Source organism: Vicugna pacos, chromosome 11 (genome assembly GCF_048564905.1).
Source record: "Vicugna pacos chromosome 11, VicPac4, whole genome shotgun sequence".
In the NCBI taxonomy this organism is placed as follows: Eukaryota; Metazoa; Chordata; class Mammalia; order Artiodactyla; family Camelidae; genus Vicugna; species Vicugna pacos.
Genome location: NC_132997.1, coordinates 58,246,325 through 58,263,555, shown reverse-complemented (window position 1 = coordinate 58,263,555; position 17,231 = coordinate 58,246,325). Strand labels below are relative to the sequence as shown.

The 17,231-nt window shown below is 37.1% G+C and overlaps 1 long non-coding RNA gene across 7 annotated transcripts in view; it reads right to left on the bottom strand.

Annotated features, from left to right (window-relative positions):
* The window catches only part of LOC107034014 (uncharacterized), a 152,441-nt gene that overhangs the window by 80,441 nt on the left and 54,769 nt on the right, over nt 1–17,231 (bottom strand). For 5 of the 7 annotated variants that reach the window (XR_012077439.1, XR_012077440.1, XR_012077436.1 and 2 more), the window contains one exon: nt 2,172–2,287. The exons of 1 other annotated variant lie outside the window; for it this stretch is intronic. This is a non-coding gene — a long non-coding RNA (uncharacterized lncRNA). Of the gene's footprint in view, nt 1–2,171; nt 2,288–7,338; nt 7,468–17,231 lie in introns of all 7 variants that reach the window. One more of the 7 variants, XR_012077442.1, reaches the window with a different exon arrangement.

Genomic DNA, 17,231 nt, shown 5'->3' with positions numbered 1-17,231 from the left:
TCTTTTCCCCCTTTAAATCTTGGTTTAGAAACCCAAAGAGAATCCCAAACAACTCCACCATGGTTTTACATAAAAGAGAACTGCTTAAAATAAATGTTTGTAATTAGCTGATGGAGAAACTATTACCGGATTAGACTCTTCTGATTTATTTGTTAATTGACACTATTTCCTTGGCCAGAAGAGAAGTCACAATGGATGTGAGGCTAGAGAAGATCATCAACAGGGCATGTGGACAACCTCTAGCACCAAGGTCCCCTGACCAGGGGTCAGTGACGTCCTAGGTCAGACTTCAGAGAAATCTTGAACCTTGGAAATCCTAGACTAAATTCCGTATCTGTTTTTTTTTTCCCCCTGGGTAAAAGGTCTGTTAACCTTTCAACAGCATTTCAAAAGGAGTTTGTGACTCAAATAAAGGTTAAGATTAAGTTCCAATATGAGTAAGTGACTGCTCTCACAATGTGACAGGGAAGGGCAGTATCCCCAAGGACTACAACCTAAAAATTTTGCCACTTGTTCCACTAATGCTAAAAAGCCACAATTAGAGTTTTACTACTCTTAGTTTATTACTTACTACCAAGTCCTGTTAAAATAAAAATCATATATATATGATTTTTAACACATATATATATACACACATAAGTATGTATGTATACATGAGTGGATAATACATATGTAATATATACATTCTATATATAATATATATTATATACATATAAATATATATTATATATGATTTCAAGCATGCCTAGTGCCCAAATCTTCGTTCTTAGTACCATTCTCCAATAGAGGCAACCAGGGCTCTTTGGAGAAATAGCTGATTCCAGGACTGGTGCAAGAGGAGCCTGGAGGATTCTGTAGTACCAGGGAACAAAGAAGTGCTTTAATTAATTAATTAAATGACAACTGGAGGTTGGAGGTATGTCAAAGGGCCATAGCTGCCAACTGAAAGAGCTCCCAATGACCAAATGTGGAACAATTTTAACAAAAATAACCCCCCCACGCACACATAGTATTGAACTGTAACTCAAAGTATAGAATAAATTTCCATGAATCCACACTGACATAAATCAATGACTGGACAAATAAATAAATGAGGGAGAAGAGATAAATCTCTTATGCAGAAGAGTTCCTATCCTCAAGAGGGGAACCATCATTCCCCGCTTCTGAAGTGTAGCCGTAAGCTGTGCATTAGTGACTTTCTTCTAAAAAAGCACAGTATGAAAAGAAGAATAAAAGAGGAACTTCCCAGTAGAGAAATCTGACAGACACTTCCTCATCCAGGTGCTTAAGGTCAGTATCAGTAGTGATAAATCATGGAGATGGTATGTACCCTTGACATGATGTAAAGAAAATGGCACTTTGCCTCTGTGCTCTTCCTCCCCCAAACCTATAACCCCAGTGTAATCATGAGAAAGTATCAAACAAATCAACCAAGATAGTCTGCAAAATACCTTAGCCAATGCTCCTCATAACAGTCAAGCTCATCAAAAACAAGGAAATAAGAGAGTATTACAGGCAGGAGGAGCCTAAGGAGATATAACTACTAAATCTAACGTGGTAGCCTGGATGAGGTCCTGGGACAGAAAAGGCACATTAGGTAAAAATAAAGGAAATCAAAATGAAGTATGGACTTGAACTTTTTCAAATAAACTTGAAAGATAAATACCAATATTATGATACAGGTTGGGGAGGACAGAAATTGGACACAGAAATGGAAAAAGTAGAAAATGAGCCTGTGTGGTATTTTAGAGGAATTGTAGCTAGATCTGAAATGCTTTATTTCTTTAAAATAATACTGGGACCCTGTATGATGGGGGTAAATCTAAGTGGTAGGTATACTATCATTGCTATATTGTTATTTTTATTTTTCTGTAAGTCTTAAATTTATCAGGAAAAATAAGTAAATGAGTTTGTCAAAAGCAGGAAGCAAGTAACCCTTTGAGTTGTGAGCTGTCATCTCAGTAACATGGTTTTCAAATTGAGCTTTGCAGTCCTCTATTTGTCAGCATTGGCTCAAAAACCACAGCAAAGGTGCAGAAAGCTGAGTGCGCAGGACTCTAGAAAACCACCTCTGCTTCGAACAGAGCAATCTGCTCCTGTCTGTTTTATAAAACGAGGTGACTGGATAATAAGTTAGGGTGTTTCCCTTAGAACAGACTGCTAGTTGTTACCTTTTGCCTTAGGAACAGCATCCTTCAGTTGTAGCAGAACATATGGCCACCTGGAATACAAGTCACATCTCCCATGTTCTCTTGCAGATAGGTAAGGTCATCTGGCCATCTAAGTTCTAGACAGTGGGATGTAAAGAAAATATCCTTAAAAAGGAGTCATTCTCTTTTCTTTTACCTTATCTCTTAGTTGGAATATGGATTTGATGACTGCAGCTTTCAGATTTAGTGAACACCTTGGTTTATGAGTTGACTTTAGGAGCATAAAAACCACATAGTAGAACAAAGAGATAGAACAACACAAAGAAAGAAACTTGTTCCTTGTTCATGCCATCACTATCTGGTGTTTTAAGGTTTTTGTTCCTTCCAGCCTAATCTTATTCTAAAACCTCTAAAGAATTATCACTTATTTGGATGCATCAAATGAGACAGACCTTGGAACCAAGAGAGGACTGTCTCCAAAGTCGTGGGCTAGGATGCTGATGTTCTAAGAGAAGCTGGTTCCAGATGTGAGCTGTTTCAAAGAGAGGAAAACCTTCATGCCCCAGCTCCCCAGACAATGAGAGAGGGTCTCCCTCAGGAAAATGGCAGTAAGTTCCATTGTGAAAGAGCAGTTTCTTGGTAAACTGTAAGAGCAGAAGCATGGGTGACCATAGGTCTGCCTAACATTGTCCAAGAGGGGCTTCCTTTTACTCCCCACATTCGGAGTCTACCACCAGCCAAAGATGTCAGTGTGTGCATGTAGGTCTCTGCCCTGCTTCTTCCAGTAGACACACACCGCTCCCATCTCCAGCAGTGACACCCTGTGGCAACAGCAGCAGTAACAGCTGTGGACATCCTGGCTCCTGGTAAACACATTAGACTATTTCGGGCTTTTTTCCCCCACGTTATGTCGTGGGCTGAATACACACTTCTAATGTTCTTGGGCTTGTTATGGAAAGGAGAATCCAAGGAGGACAGAAAGACATTTCCATAACAGCAAGATGGAGCTTGGAGTAATTTAATTTGAATATTAAAAGAGAGATGCCCTTGTTTTGAACCCCTTGTTGGTGAAGTGGGACATATCAGTTACATGGGTAAGATTTCATTTAACATAAGGTTTTGCTGCTAATGTAAGTTTGAGAAATCACTGCCTTATTTTGAATGAAAGCTGAGGATTTTACAGTATATGACTGAAAACTCCAGACCTCAAGTTAGACTCACAGGGTTCAAATCCCAGCTCTCCACTTTCATGTTCATGGACAACTAATTTTTTCTCTTTGAATCTCTATTTTTCTCCTCCAGACAAAAAGGATAACTGCATCTAGCTTTCCTAGTTATATGTCAGGAAAATACTGTGCACGATGGGTATGTGTGTGTAAAACAGTGAAGATGAATCAGCAATCAAGTGACTAAAAGTGACTGGCTATGGGTCATGGGTAGAATAAAGCTTCCCCAAAGATGCCTGCATCCTAACCCCAGGAACTTGTGACTATGCTGCCTTACGTGGCAACCGCAACTTCACAGGTGCGATTAAATTAAGAACCTCGAGAAGAAAAGACTATCTTGGATTATCTAGGTGGGCTCACTCTAATCACAAGGATCTTTGTAAGAGGAAGGCAGGGATGTCAGAGTCAGAGAGAAATTTGAAGATGTCCTAGTGCTGGCTTTGAAGATGGAAGAAGGGCCCACAAACCAAGAAATGCAGGTGGCCTCCAGTAGCAAGAAAAGGCAAGGAAATGGTTTCTCCCCTGGAACATTCAGAAGGAGTGCAGCCCTGACAACACGTTGATTTTAGGATTTCTGACCTCCTGAACTGTAAGAAAATACATTCTTGTTTTAACCCACTGTGTATGTGGTCATTTGTTACAGCAACAATAGGAAATTATTACAGTAGTTACAGATGAAGTAGCATTTTATGGGAATATTTTATCAGATTTCTCACAATTGTAAAGGAAACACCTTCCTGTTTATAAAACAGGAAAGTCAAATAAGATTATCAGCTCATTATCAGCACTGAGGAGACTGCTCGAACTCTGGATGAGCAGGGAGGTTTAAGACCATAACTAGATACAAGTTATTTTCTGAAACCACCTCCTGGAAGAACATTCCTCATGTCCTTGAAAGAGAAACCCAAGATTTCCTGAAGACTAAGGAGTACCTCTGGATACATGAGTCTTTAGTGTAGTCTTGTATCCAAAGAATAAAGTACCACTCATTCAGTGGATAGCAAATGACTTTCATCCCGAGTCTCAATTCAAATATTTCTTTGCCCTCCTTGGAGCACTGTGTTGAAGAAGGTTTTGAGGCAGCCTAATTTCAGTAGGAAAGGGCCCTGGGTCCCAAGGATACACAACATGGGTACAGGCATGGAAAGGAAATAAGGGTGTCCAGTAGCTGCCATGTATTTTGCATTCTTGTTCCAGACACATGGTCATTTGCATGAAAAAATACATATCTTGTAAAGTTAGATAAGTATAAAAAAAGAAGTCAGGAAATTGGCCATGGAAAGCAAAAGTTCCACAAAGAAGAATTTCAGGTAAAAATGAAGATTCTGGCAACAAAAGCTCATACATGGATTTTAACCACTCATTTGCACAGATTCCAAAAGGAAGGACCTGAATGTATGTGTCTATGTATAATATCTAAAAGAACATGGCTGGTATCTAAATGGGTCTACATCGTTGAATGCCATCTATCTATATATATCTATACAAATCCATAAACCATGCCAATTAACTTAATATCAACTCTCACCTACCTCCATCTTAGAAATTCCTTGATAATCACCATTTTGGGGCGCTTAAGAGGCAAAGGACTAGGAAACCCTGAAAAGAGGATACAGTTTATCACAGTTTTTCTTGTTTAACTATCAAGCTCACATGTGACTTCCTATGGGATTAAAAGTTCGGGTGGAGAACAAGCCAAATTACCCAGAACAGAAATGGGGTTTGGTTCTCGTGTCCAGTATTGCTCTTCTGTGCAGCCTCCAGTATATGAACAGTATCTTCCCTGCAGCCTCCAGTATATGAACAAAACACAACAAAGGTTGGAACCAGTTATGAGGTAGGTCAAAAAAAAAAAAAAAAGCTGATGTGAGAATCAAATGAACACTACAACTGTAATTGCAACTTCCAGTTCAAACCAACTTTGTGATCTGCACCAGAGCGAACTGAGACAGTTTAGAAACACTCTCTACTGTTTTATATTTCTTTAATGAGCTGGTGAGACCTAACTGGAGAATCTCTATAGTATCATTCAAGTTGTTCCTCTGCCCCAAGGTGTCCCTCTAGTTCCTGTGTGCCTGCAAGGTCAAAACCAACCTTTGTGAAGAAAAACAGAAGGCTTAACAAACCCTCCCCCAAGAAGCCTTCTCAGACATTGTCAGTCAGGTTAATCTTCTTCCATATTCACGGAGGCCTTTAGAATCACATTCATCACTAGTTATGTTTATTTGTAGGGGTGTGTGTGTGTGTGTGTGTGTGTGTGTGTGTGTGTGTGTATCTATCTCCATCCCTCAGGAGACTTAGAAACTCCTAGAAGTCTTTCTGTATACCCAGTAAGATTGCACATAGTATATACTCATATCCCTTAACATGTGTTCAGCCACGATAATAGAAGCAATGCCCCGAAAATGGCTTAAACAAATAAGGAGTTTTATGTCCTTCACTGAATGAGAAGCCTAGAGACAAGGAATCCACGGCTGGTACAACAACTCGTGGTGTCACTTGGAACCCAGGCTCTCTCACACTCTCTGCACTGGCATGCTAAGGATGTATTATTCACAGAACTTCCTTGTGAATTCAACACAGCTTTCCTACATCCAGCCGTAGCTGTATCCACATCGCAGAAACAGAGGATGAAAGCAAAGAGCATTTGTCATTCGGATCAGCCTCTTCCTTGACCTTAACAAGTTTTATGGGAGCCCAATCCTGTGACTTATCTTTATATTTCATTGGATAGGATTATGTCATATTGCAGGCTACCCCTGTCACAAGAGAACATCACGAGCATAACTTTTTAAAGCCATGTACATTGCCAAACCAAATGAAATTGGAGATCATTTAGTTAGTAAAAAAGGGGACAAACAGATGCCACACACAGGTGACTAGCAGCGTTGCAGTGTCTGGGATGGTATCCAGCGGTCACATATGATGCTGACTGATCATTTCTACCTGCTATGTTTTAATTAGTATGTGGTTTGAAGACAGTGTTAGCATAGCAAGAAAAAGCTATATATAATACATATTTCTTCAGACATAATCATTGGGATTACTTCTTTCCCACAGCCTTCATCATTAGACTCAAATGCCAAAAATTCTTTTTTAATCTGAGAATTATCTCAAAGAAACCAAGAGGAGAATTATTCACTGCTAGATGAGTCAACTCTTAATAGATGTGTTTAAACCATGATAAAGAGAATTTAAAGAGCAGAAATCCTCAATATAGGAAAATTAAGTGGTTAAATAAAAACAGGCTACAAACTGTAATTATTCTCTAAATCACTCATTTGTCATTTAATTAAATGTGCCCTCAATCATAATTCTGCTCTCTTCAACAGCACTCTAAGCCCCGCTGAGGACCCCAACCAAACTGTATGGTTCTTCGAACTCTCCATGCCAAGAGTACCCCGCACTCAGTTGGTGCTTAAGGATTGCTTGTTGAGGATTCTGGAGAGAAAAATATTTCCTAAAATTACTCTTCTAAGCACTGAACAAACAGATTGTTAACACACATTAAACTGAAAAGCATTCAGATTTTTGTAAGGACTCAAGCCCAATGGGAAACCATATATAAGTGAGGTTAATCCTAGCTGGGAGAGAGTGTGCAGTGAGGATCCAGAAAAATCATCTGTCTCTATCATTTCATAAATTTTCATGCTTCAAAGATGATAACAGAGATGTGTATGTTTAAAAGGTGCTTGCTAGAACACAAAGAGCCTTTAGCAATAACCTAATCCAAACTCCCTGTTTACAGATGAAGAAACTAAGACTTGGAGAAGTCAAGGGGCTTGAAGCCATTTAGCTCTTCAGTAGAACAAGTGTCCTGACTTCCGGGGCTCTTGGTAATATCAGTACACTTAACTAAGTATTCCATCTCTATTTAAATGTTTGCTATCTCAGAGTGTCATTTTGTTCCATGTGGCCTAATTGTTTTACAGCAACATGTTTCATCCAAGCAGGAGAAATACCTTTGATAAACGCGGAAATGAGGCATGTAGAACCATCTGTCTTTGCTAAACTTCGTCAGTGCCATTCACCCCCAGCTTTGAGGAAGCACACTCTGGGCTCACGTACCACAATGATGGGGCTGGATCTGCCTGCAGAGGGATAAGGCTTTCAGAACCACCATGGTGGTGAAAAGGTCCCAAGCCACTACGTTATCAGCATTTGTGGCTGGGGTAATTACACCACCACAATGGGTGGCCATGGCCATGGTCATTCTAAACACAGAGACACGTGCTGTAAACTGATACCAAAATTTAGTTCAAGAAAAGAGACTTGATAAAGACAGTCTCTTCAGCAAATGAAGGAAAACTGGACAGCTGCTTGAATGAAGGAAAACTGGACAGCTGCATGAATGAAGCTCAATGAAGTTAGAACACTCTCACACACAAAAATAAACTCAAAATGGCTTAAAGATTTAAAGACAAGACACTAAACCTCTTAGAAGAAAACATACACAAGCATTATCCAACATAAATCTCAGCAAAGTTCTCCTAGGGCAGTCTACCCAAGCAATAGAAATAAAAGCAAAAATAAACAAATGGGACCTAATTAAACAAATAAGCTTTTGCATAACAAAGGAAACCATAAACAAAACAAAAAGATAACCTGCATAATGGGAGAAAATATTTGCAAAAGATAAGACTGACAAGGGCTTAATATCCAGAATATATAAACAGCTCATACAACTTAATAAGAAAAACACAAATAACCCAATCAAAAAATGGGCAGAAGACCTAAACAAGCAATTCTCCAAGGAAGAAATACAAATGATCAACAGGCACATGAAAAAATGCTCAATATCACTAATCATCAGAGAAATGCAAATCAAAACTATAATGAGGTATCACCTCAAACCAATCAGAATGGCCATCATTCAAAAGTCCACAAATGATAAATGCTGGAGAGGCTGTGGAGAAAAGGGAACCTTCCTACACTGTTGGTGGGAACATAGTTTGGTGCAGCCATTATGGAAAACAGTATGGAGATTCCTCAAAAGACTAAAAATAGACCCAACATATGATCCACTAATCCCACTTCTGGGCATATGTCCATAAGGAACCTTAATTCAAAAAGATACATGCACCCCAATGTACATATCAGCACTATATACAATAGCCAAGACATGTCCATCAACAGATGACTGGATAAAGAAGAGGTGGTATATTTATACAATGGAATACTACTCAGCCATAAAAAATAATAAAATAATGGCACTTGCAGCAACATGGATGGACCTGGAGAACGTCATTCTAAGTGAAGTAAGCCAGAAAGTGAAAAATACCATATGATATCACTTATATGTGGAATCTTAAAAAAAAAAAGGATAAATGAACTTCTTTACAAAACAGAAATAGACTCACAGACATAGAAAACAAACTTACAGTTACCAGGAGGGAAAGGAGGTGGGAAGGGATAAATTGGGAGTTCAAGATTTGCAGATACTAACTAATACATATAAAATAGATAAACAAGTTTATACTGTATAGCACAGGGAACTATATTCAGTATCTTGTAGTAACTTATGGTGAAAAGAATATGAAAATGAATATATGTATGTTCATGTATGACTCAAGCATTGTGCCGTACACCAGAAATTTGCACAACATTGTAAACCGACTATACTTCAATTAAAATATGGAAAAAAAAAAAGGAAAGGGACTTGAGGGCAACGACAACTATTTGAGACATAAGTGTTCCCAAGAGAAAACCAGGAGGCATAATGGCATGAAAAGAAAAAAAAGACATATGTGTTCTAACTCAGCAGGTACTGGTTTGACCCTTGGCAAGACACACTCATGTCTGAGGTTTAGTCTCAACATCTTGGAAATGGAGTTGAACAATACATGTAGCTCTAAGGTCCCCACCAGGTCTAACTTTTAAAGCCTCTAAGTGGTAAGAACTCTGTTTTACTGTCAAAGGGCTTGCTTTATTAACATTTCTTTCTTTATAGGTAAACATGTAAAAAGCTTATCATCAAATCACTTTCCTCTTGATGGGCTTTTTTATGTGTTGTCTTACTTTCCAAGAAAAGTGCTGTATTTTACCAAATCTTACAGTTGTAATTCCAAACATGAGGCATGATTGTCTTGACCCATTTGGCCTAATGGACTATTCTCTAAGATACCATAAAAAAATCCTTGGTTCTTAATCTCATCTGTTCTTCCAACCAGCAGTTTTTCTCCTCCAGCATTTTATTTACCACAACCAAGCCAGTTGGGCAGGAACTGATTCACAAACCCTCTCATCTGCGAGGCACTGAGGTTTCTGGCCAACATACCAAAAACATGGGTTTCTGGGTTGCGTTGAAATGAAAATAAGATAATTCCCCCAGACTCTTTAAACTGCTAAAATGACATAGCCATCACAAAAACCAAATATTTAAATCCTAAAATATTGGGAGAGAATAGAATCTTTATTAGTGAAGTGAAATAATTTAAGCCTCCTCGTCTTCCATTTGTTAATTCACTTTCCAGTCCATCACTCAGCCTGTGAATCAGACCTCCCAGAATAACCTGATTGGGGCACATTCAACACATTTTAGTTTAATTTTCTTCAATTCAAACACAACTTGCACAATGAGGTGAATGTTTAACAATTCAAAGGAACAAACCATTAAATTAAAATTCCTAACTCGATTGTTTGAATCACACTGGGCTAAATTTACATCCTCCATTAACACTGTGGGAATTCACTTTGTGGGAGATTTTTCTAGCTACATTTTTTTTAAGCAAACCTTTTGTTTTCACTTCCTTTTTTAAGGGTGAATTACTTGCCGCTGTACCTTTAACGATAAGAAGAGAGAAATAAAACTGGGCTCTAGGAGAAAACAATGAGGCAATAATTTTGAAATTAAAATACAGCACATGATATATCAATATAATTGTCCTGCGTATGTGAAGATAACTCTGCTTTGATGGTGTTATTTCCCGAGCACGCAAAACCTAATAAAATCTGGAGGGCTGAATTGATGAGAAATTCAGCGTTAGAGATTATGAAAAACACACATTAAAATGGCCAAACAAAATTACTGAAAAACAATTTTAGTGGCAAATTATTTATCTAAGTAATGCAGGAAGATTTATAGAGATCTTCCAACATTAAAATAAATGAGTTGCTTAAAACACTGAACTTCTTTGACAATGGGAAACATGATTATATAACTATCTGACCTTGAGCAAGTCAGGCAACATATCTGTGCCTTAGATTTCTTCATGTTTTATTATTCATCTGTAAGGAATCTTTTTCTAAAATTTTTCTAGAATTTCTATGATTCTGTCTTTGTGGTGACAGGGCTTTTCCTCCTCCTTTATCTCATTTCTTCAAAATGGAATCATTAACTATAAAACAGAAAAGAAAGGTTTGGTAGCAATCAGCTCACCACTTGATGAGATAAATACCAAATTGCCTTAGAATCAACATGGAAGCAACCAGAACGATGCTTCCAAGCATCCCCACAAGCATGAAGCATCTAAGGAACAAAACCACTGCAGATCCAAACTTCACTACACAAGTAACAGACCACGTTTGTCTTGATGTGACACTGAGAGTGTCATTTATCTGTTCTGTGTCTGTTTCCTTTTCTTCAGATATAAAAATGGACATATGTAATAACACTTTGTTTTCTGTCTGTGAGTCTGTTTCTGTTTTGTAAATAAGTTCATTTGTATCTTTTTTTTTTAAATTCCACACAGAAGTGATATCATATGGTATTTTTCTTTCTCTTTCTGGCTTACTTCACTTATGATGATCTCCAGGTCCATCCATGTTGCAGCAAATGGCATTATTTTATTCTTTTCTATGGCTGAGTAGTACATTATATATATAGACTACAACCTCTTTATCCAATCATCTGTTGATGGACTTTTAGGTTACTTTCATGCCTTGGCTATTGTAAATAGTGCTGCTATGAACATTGGGGTGCATGTATCTTTTCCAATTAGAGATTCCTCTGGATATATGTCCAAGAGTGGGATTGGTGGATCATAGGTTAAGTTTATTACCAGTTTTTTAAGGAATCTTCATATTTATGGTTATCAGGTGGGGAAGGGGGAGTTTTGAGGAATAAATTGAGTTAAGGATTTGCAGTTACTACGATCTATAAAATAGATAAACAACAAGGTCCTACTGTAGAGCACAGGGAACAATATTCAATAGCTTATAATAGCCTATAATGAAAAAGAATATGAAAAGGAATATATCTTTATGTATAACTGAATCACTATGCTGTACACCAGAAATTAACACAACATTGTAAACCAACTATACTTCAATAAAAATAAAATAACAGTTTCTGTTGCAGAATTACTGGGAGACTTAAATGAGATAATGCTTACATAAACCCAAGTGCCTGCTGTACAATAAAAGCTCAAGAAATATTTCCCATTGTTACCACCGTCATCCTAATGATTACAGATAAGCTTATTCGCCACTTGGGGAATAAATTTGAATGAGCAGAATATTTACTTCAGTGTAAACATTACAACTTAACATTAGATAAGAGAAATTTGGTAGGAGAAATTCTTCAGTTCTTTCCTTACAAATCATAAACCATCACCCAAATCAGAATTAATTGTCTTATAAGAAGGCAATGCACCTTGATTGCATAGTCATAAAAAGGGAATTTGCAAGCTATGGCTCTCCTATGAAGGAAATGATAAAGAAAGAGGAAGAAGAATTTTCTTTTTAGATCTTGGCATATGTCCCTGGGTTTTGAATTATTTTCCCAGCTAATGAGTTCCTTCTAGTTATAAACCCACAAATCAGACTTTATAAAATTTTCAAATGTTTTTTAAAAGTTTTTTAAAGTATTTTTGATAAACTCCACTTCTCATTCCACTCACCCCTCCTTGTCATACATACACTAGGTCCTACCACCTCACTTGGGAGTCAGGAAGGTACAGCAACAGATGTGAGATGCTGACTTGTTATACCAAAGAACTTCCCTAACCTCAACACGCATGGCTAATTCCTAAACCCAAGTTATTTCAGTGGGTCAAATTTATTTCCCTGACATTAATAATAAACAAAGCTCACAGGTGGTTGTAAGGATTGCATGATAAATTTTTAGCAGGTCGATAAGGGGAGGCAGGTGCACAGGATGGAGGGGAGAGAAGAACCCCAGCAAGACGGAGGTTTGGAGGTCACGGCAGTAGGAGGGACAATGGCCAAGAAGAATAGTTGAGAGACTTTAATGGACCATGGATGCTGTATGCCCATATTAAAGATATTTATCATGCAAAAATGCAAATGTAAAATGCTCCCTGTTATATGTACTGGCTCTATTCTGCACCCACACCCAATTTTTGTACAAATCTCTTACATAATGCATTTTGCGTCATTAGTCCTTCAATGGATAAAAAGCCAAAATGGAATCTAGCGTAGAGGTGACAAATCAGTGACAAGAAAACTCAGAGACAGGTTTAAAAAAAAAAATCAATGTAAGAAAATGGTCAGAGTCAGAGAAACCTAGGCTCCCAACCCCGAGAACTTTTAAAGACATTAAGAAGGATCCTTGACTTTCTGTCCTATATGTGGAATGAGAAATCAGGTGAATTTTATGTGGCAAGTACTTACTCAAAATGCTTAAGTGCTTAACATCAGATATACTTAGTGATGGTTTCCTTTGTTTTGATTATGGGTGGTTTTAGTAATGATGATAAAAACAATGAAGTCAGTCATAGACTAGGCATGTCATATGTCATTTTCTAAAAGTTGCTGACCATTTTATATCCCGAGTACACACACAAAAAAGACACAATGTTCTGGTTATTTGCTCTAATATTTATAGTTTATATTTTCCCCTTACCATGTACTAAAATTTATAACCATCTATTTAATTTCATAGCCTAATTGATTGTCCTTCTTTAATCTAGTTGTGGTTTTGTAGATTAAATATGCCAGGCCTCTTATATTGCCACATATACAATAATAAACTTGTACTATTCCATTTTTCTCTCTGCTGGGTACAAAAATATACCATTTACCCACAACTGAATTCATCTGCAATTTTCTTTATCTTGTCATTTCTTCTGACTATACTATGGTCATCTCAGGGAGATTCCAAAAATGTTCTAGTCTCAGAAAAGACAATCACAAACTTCTACCCAAAAGGAAAACTTCAGCAAATGCTGATAAAGTGACATGAGGTGACTCTATTTGACGTAGGGAGAAAGGAAGGAAGGAGATTTCTTAATCAGAAAACTGCATCAGCCTCTGTAACTGAGTTGGTTACTAAGTTGTTAGGTTTTTTCACTTGCCAGCAACAGAAATCAACTCTGGCTAACTTAGTCACACACTGAAGAAAACAGGATAGGGAAATTGTAATTTGTTGGTGCACAAAACTGAAAGCTCAGGAGTAATGTCTTTGTACTGTTGGATCTAGAGGCTTACGTGTTATCACTAGTGTCTGGTTTCTCTCCAGCTTCTTGTTCTGCCCTGTTCCATGATGGTTTCCTTATCTGGCTCTGAGTAGTGACAAGAAGTTTACCAGGAACTCAAGGGCTACATCACCTCAGGTTCAGTTCTACCAGGGAAGAGAAGAAACATCTCAAAAGCCCTAGGAAGGACTCTGATGAAACTTGACTGACTTGCTCTTGTCCTAACTCGACCAATCACCACTAAGCTTATCTTAAGCTTAAGTCACAAGTACACGTGAAGGCCAAAACTTGGACTGAGAATGGAAAGAAGGTAGGTCTCTAAAGAAAAATTGAGAGTCTGATACCTGGAAAATAGTGCCTTAATAGCAACAACAATAATAATAAAGTTAACATTTTATTGGTCCAAAGTAATTCCTACATGCAAGGGATTACTCTATGTACTTTATGTATACTAACTCATTTAATCTTCACATCTCAGCAAATATGACCATTATTTTGCAGATGAAGACATCTGGCTCAGAGCAGTTAAAAGGAACTTGCCTAGAAATAACTAATTAGTACATGAGATATTTGAGATTTAAATAAAAGCAATGTGAAGTCATGTCTTCATAACCACTGTAATTCACCAATTGTGCTAAGACAAGGTAGGAAAAAATGCCAGTGATAAATGTAAATTTTCATAGGTTCTAGCTCTGTACTTCTGCTCATTGATTTACCCCCAGTCACTAAGGATAATATCTGGCATAGAAGAAGCATTTGTTGAATAAATGTGTTAATACATGAGTGCAAGAATGAATGAATAATGTATGAAATCTGTTGCAGTATATCTGAGCAAACTCTAAACTCCAGCTAAATTGTAAACTCCCAAGGACAGTCGCACCTTATGAGTTTTCTGTATCCTATCCAAAGGCAAGCAAAAATGTTAAAATATACAAGTTCTTAAAAATAATAACCTCTAATTATTGAAACCCTACTTTACCAAGTAAATTATACAGATTATAAAATTAATTTTTACAGCAGGTGTCCCATTTTACACAGGACAAAAACTGATGTTAAAAAGCATTAAGACATTCTCAAGGTCATATAACTTGTAATGAGAGAACTGGTATTAAAACTCTTATCTATCTTCCCCTTCCCGATGTTTTTCTCCAATACACTTCTTCCCTGAGGGCTCATATTTACAAGAAGTCATCTAGAGCAGCCAAGCATTATTGTCTTTAAAACCTCTCATGTAGGTGGAGCTGTCTGTGCATGTATGAAAGTCCACAAAATTCATATTTAAATTTTTTTAATATTTAAATATATAAAGCAAATTTATGGAACAGGTGGGAGGAAGGTATGTTTTCTTTCATTCATTACAATGATTTCATTACAATGATAGAAAAAGAAAAGAGGAATTTTTAAAAAGAGAAGAAATAATCCAAGAAACTAATGTGATACTGTGTTGAGAAGGTGAACAAAAGGTTTTATCAAGTGAGGAGAGCCAAAGACAAGCACCCTTTATTGAGAGTGATTTGACCTGCGTCAATCTCCTAAATTTAAATCTGGAATCTGCCAAGGGTGCTCAAATGTATTCAGCCAGTCAACGGCAATAAAGACAATGAATGGGCCCCAGAACTTTCTGTTACTTAACTCATTGTGAAAAATTTTAGGGTTTTGTTTCTTTATTAGATTACTTGTCAGCTGAATCAAAAGTTCAGAACTAACAGTAAAGAATAAATCAGTGGAGAATGAATGCCTTTCTCCTCAAAGATTCCAATAATATAAAATTACTAGGCTAGCTAAGTTGGAATATACTGAATAACTGAATATATTTATACATTACAGATGGTGTGGAAAGCTGCCAGTGATACCTTGGGGATAACTTAAAGTCTGGCTTTCCTAGGGGCAGAGAGATAAAATAGCCAAAATAGAATCCCTTCAAACTTGAATCAAAGAGATAGAATGAAAATGTAAACTCATTTAAAAACTCGAAGGACTTATCTACCCTAATACCGGCCAGGGGAATAACTCAATACCTTTGGGGAAAAAAAACTATTGTTTCTTATCAAATAATCAGAGTAAAAGGTCTTTGGAAAAATAAATAGGCCCACAATGCCACCATACAGATGAAAAATATGAAACTGTGTGTTCAAAGGCAAAGTGGAAAAGGAGAAGAATCAATTTTTTTTTTGTATAATTCACATAAACTAGTCTCCATTTTAAAGGGGCTGGAAGCCCAGAATTAACCAGGTTGGCCATGTTGATTTAACTCACAGAGCAATTTAGAATTTTATTTTTATTAGAACCAAAAGGACACTTTAAAAAAACCTAGTCCAACCAATTCATAGTATAGCTCAGACAACCCAGGTTCAAAGGGATTAAGCTGCCTGCCCAAGGTCACACCACTAGTTTAACTAGAGAGGAAGAATAAGTATCTAGGCTGCCTAACTCCTAGTCAACTGTTTTTTCTTTTTCCAGCACACTATACTTGACTTGATTTCTGTGTCTATTATATTTGCTCTGGGCACCACATTTATGAAGACATATCTAAATATAAGCAGAGAACAGAATTTTAGGGAACTGAATTTAGTTGCAAAAGAAAACGTTCAATCTGAATTTCCCTAAAATGTATTAAGGCAATATTTTATCATCATTTGCATCAAGATATCTATTGGACATCTATGAAGTTCATGGCATACTTAAATATTTTACCTTGTTTTTATTCAGTAGTAACTTGGAACTAATGTTTCCTTAATATTAGTCTTATTTATTTATATGATAATATAAAAACTTCATTAAGTAGGGAAACATTTTTTGAAGTATATGAATGCATGTATATCTATTTATATAATATATATACCCTCCTTGCTGAGATCATGTTTTTTCTGTCTTTCCCATTTATGACCTCATTGTCATTACAGGGCTTCTGGACATGTTTGGAGTGTAATTATTATACATGTTTAATTTCACTAAGATTGTGCTCCAGTAAGAAATGTATTTTATTCATCCTTTCATTGGTATAAAGCTTAAATATTCTTTTCGTAAGTCTGACTCCTTGTCATCAGATAATCTATTTTAACTGCATTTTCCTTTTCTAGGTTCCAAAATGCAAATTGAGGCGGGAGCTCAAGAAAGATTAGTCCCTCGTTTTTAGACTGCCTTTTTCAAATAGGACGTAGATCTATCTTGCCACCCATGAGGGCCTTTAAGAACACTAGATCACTTATCCCCTAAGTATTCTGGCTAAATGCTGACACTCTAGTTAAGGGAAACTACCCTATGGTTTGAAATAGACAGGACAGTCTCCATTTCCTGCTCTAATTTGTAGTTACATGTCTTCTCAGGGTAATGTTGTGTGTCACAGAACCTCTGTGACGGGGTAAACAGCTTCATCCAGAAGCTGGACACCCTGGGCACAACTGTCATTGGTAAGAGGTAAAGGGCTTAAGGTGCAGACACATGGTCAGTGTCAATGTGGAAAGTCTAGTCAATCCCCT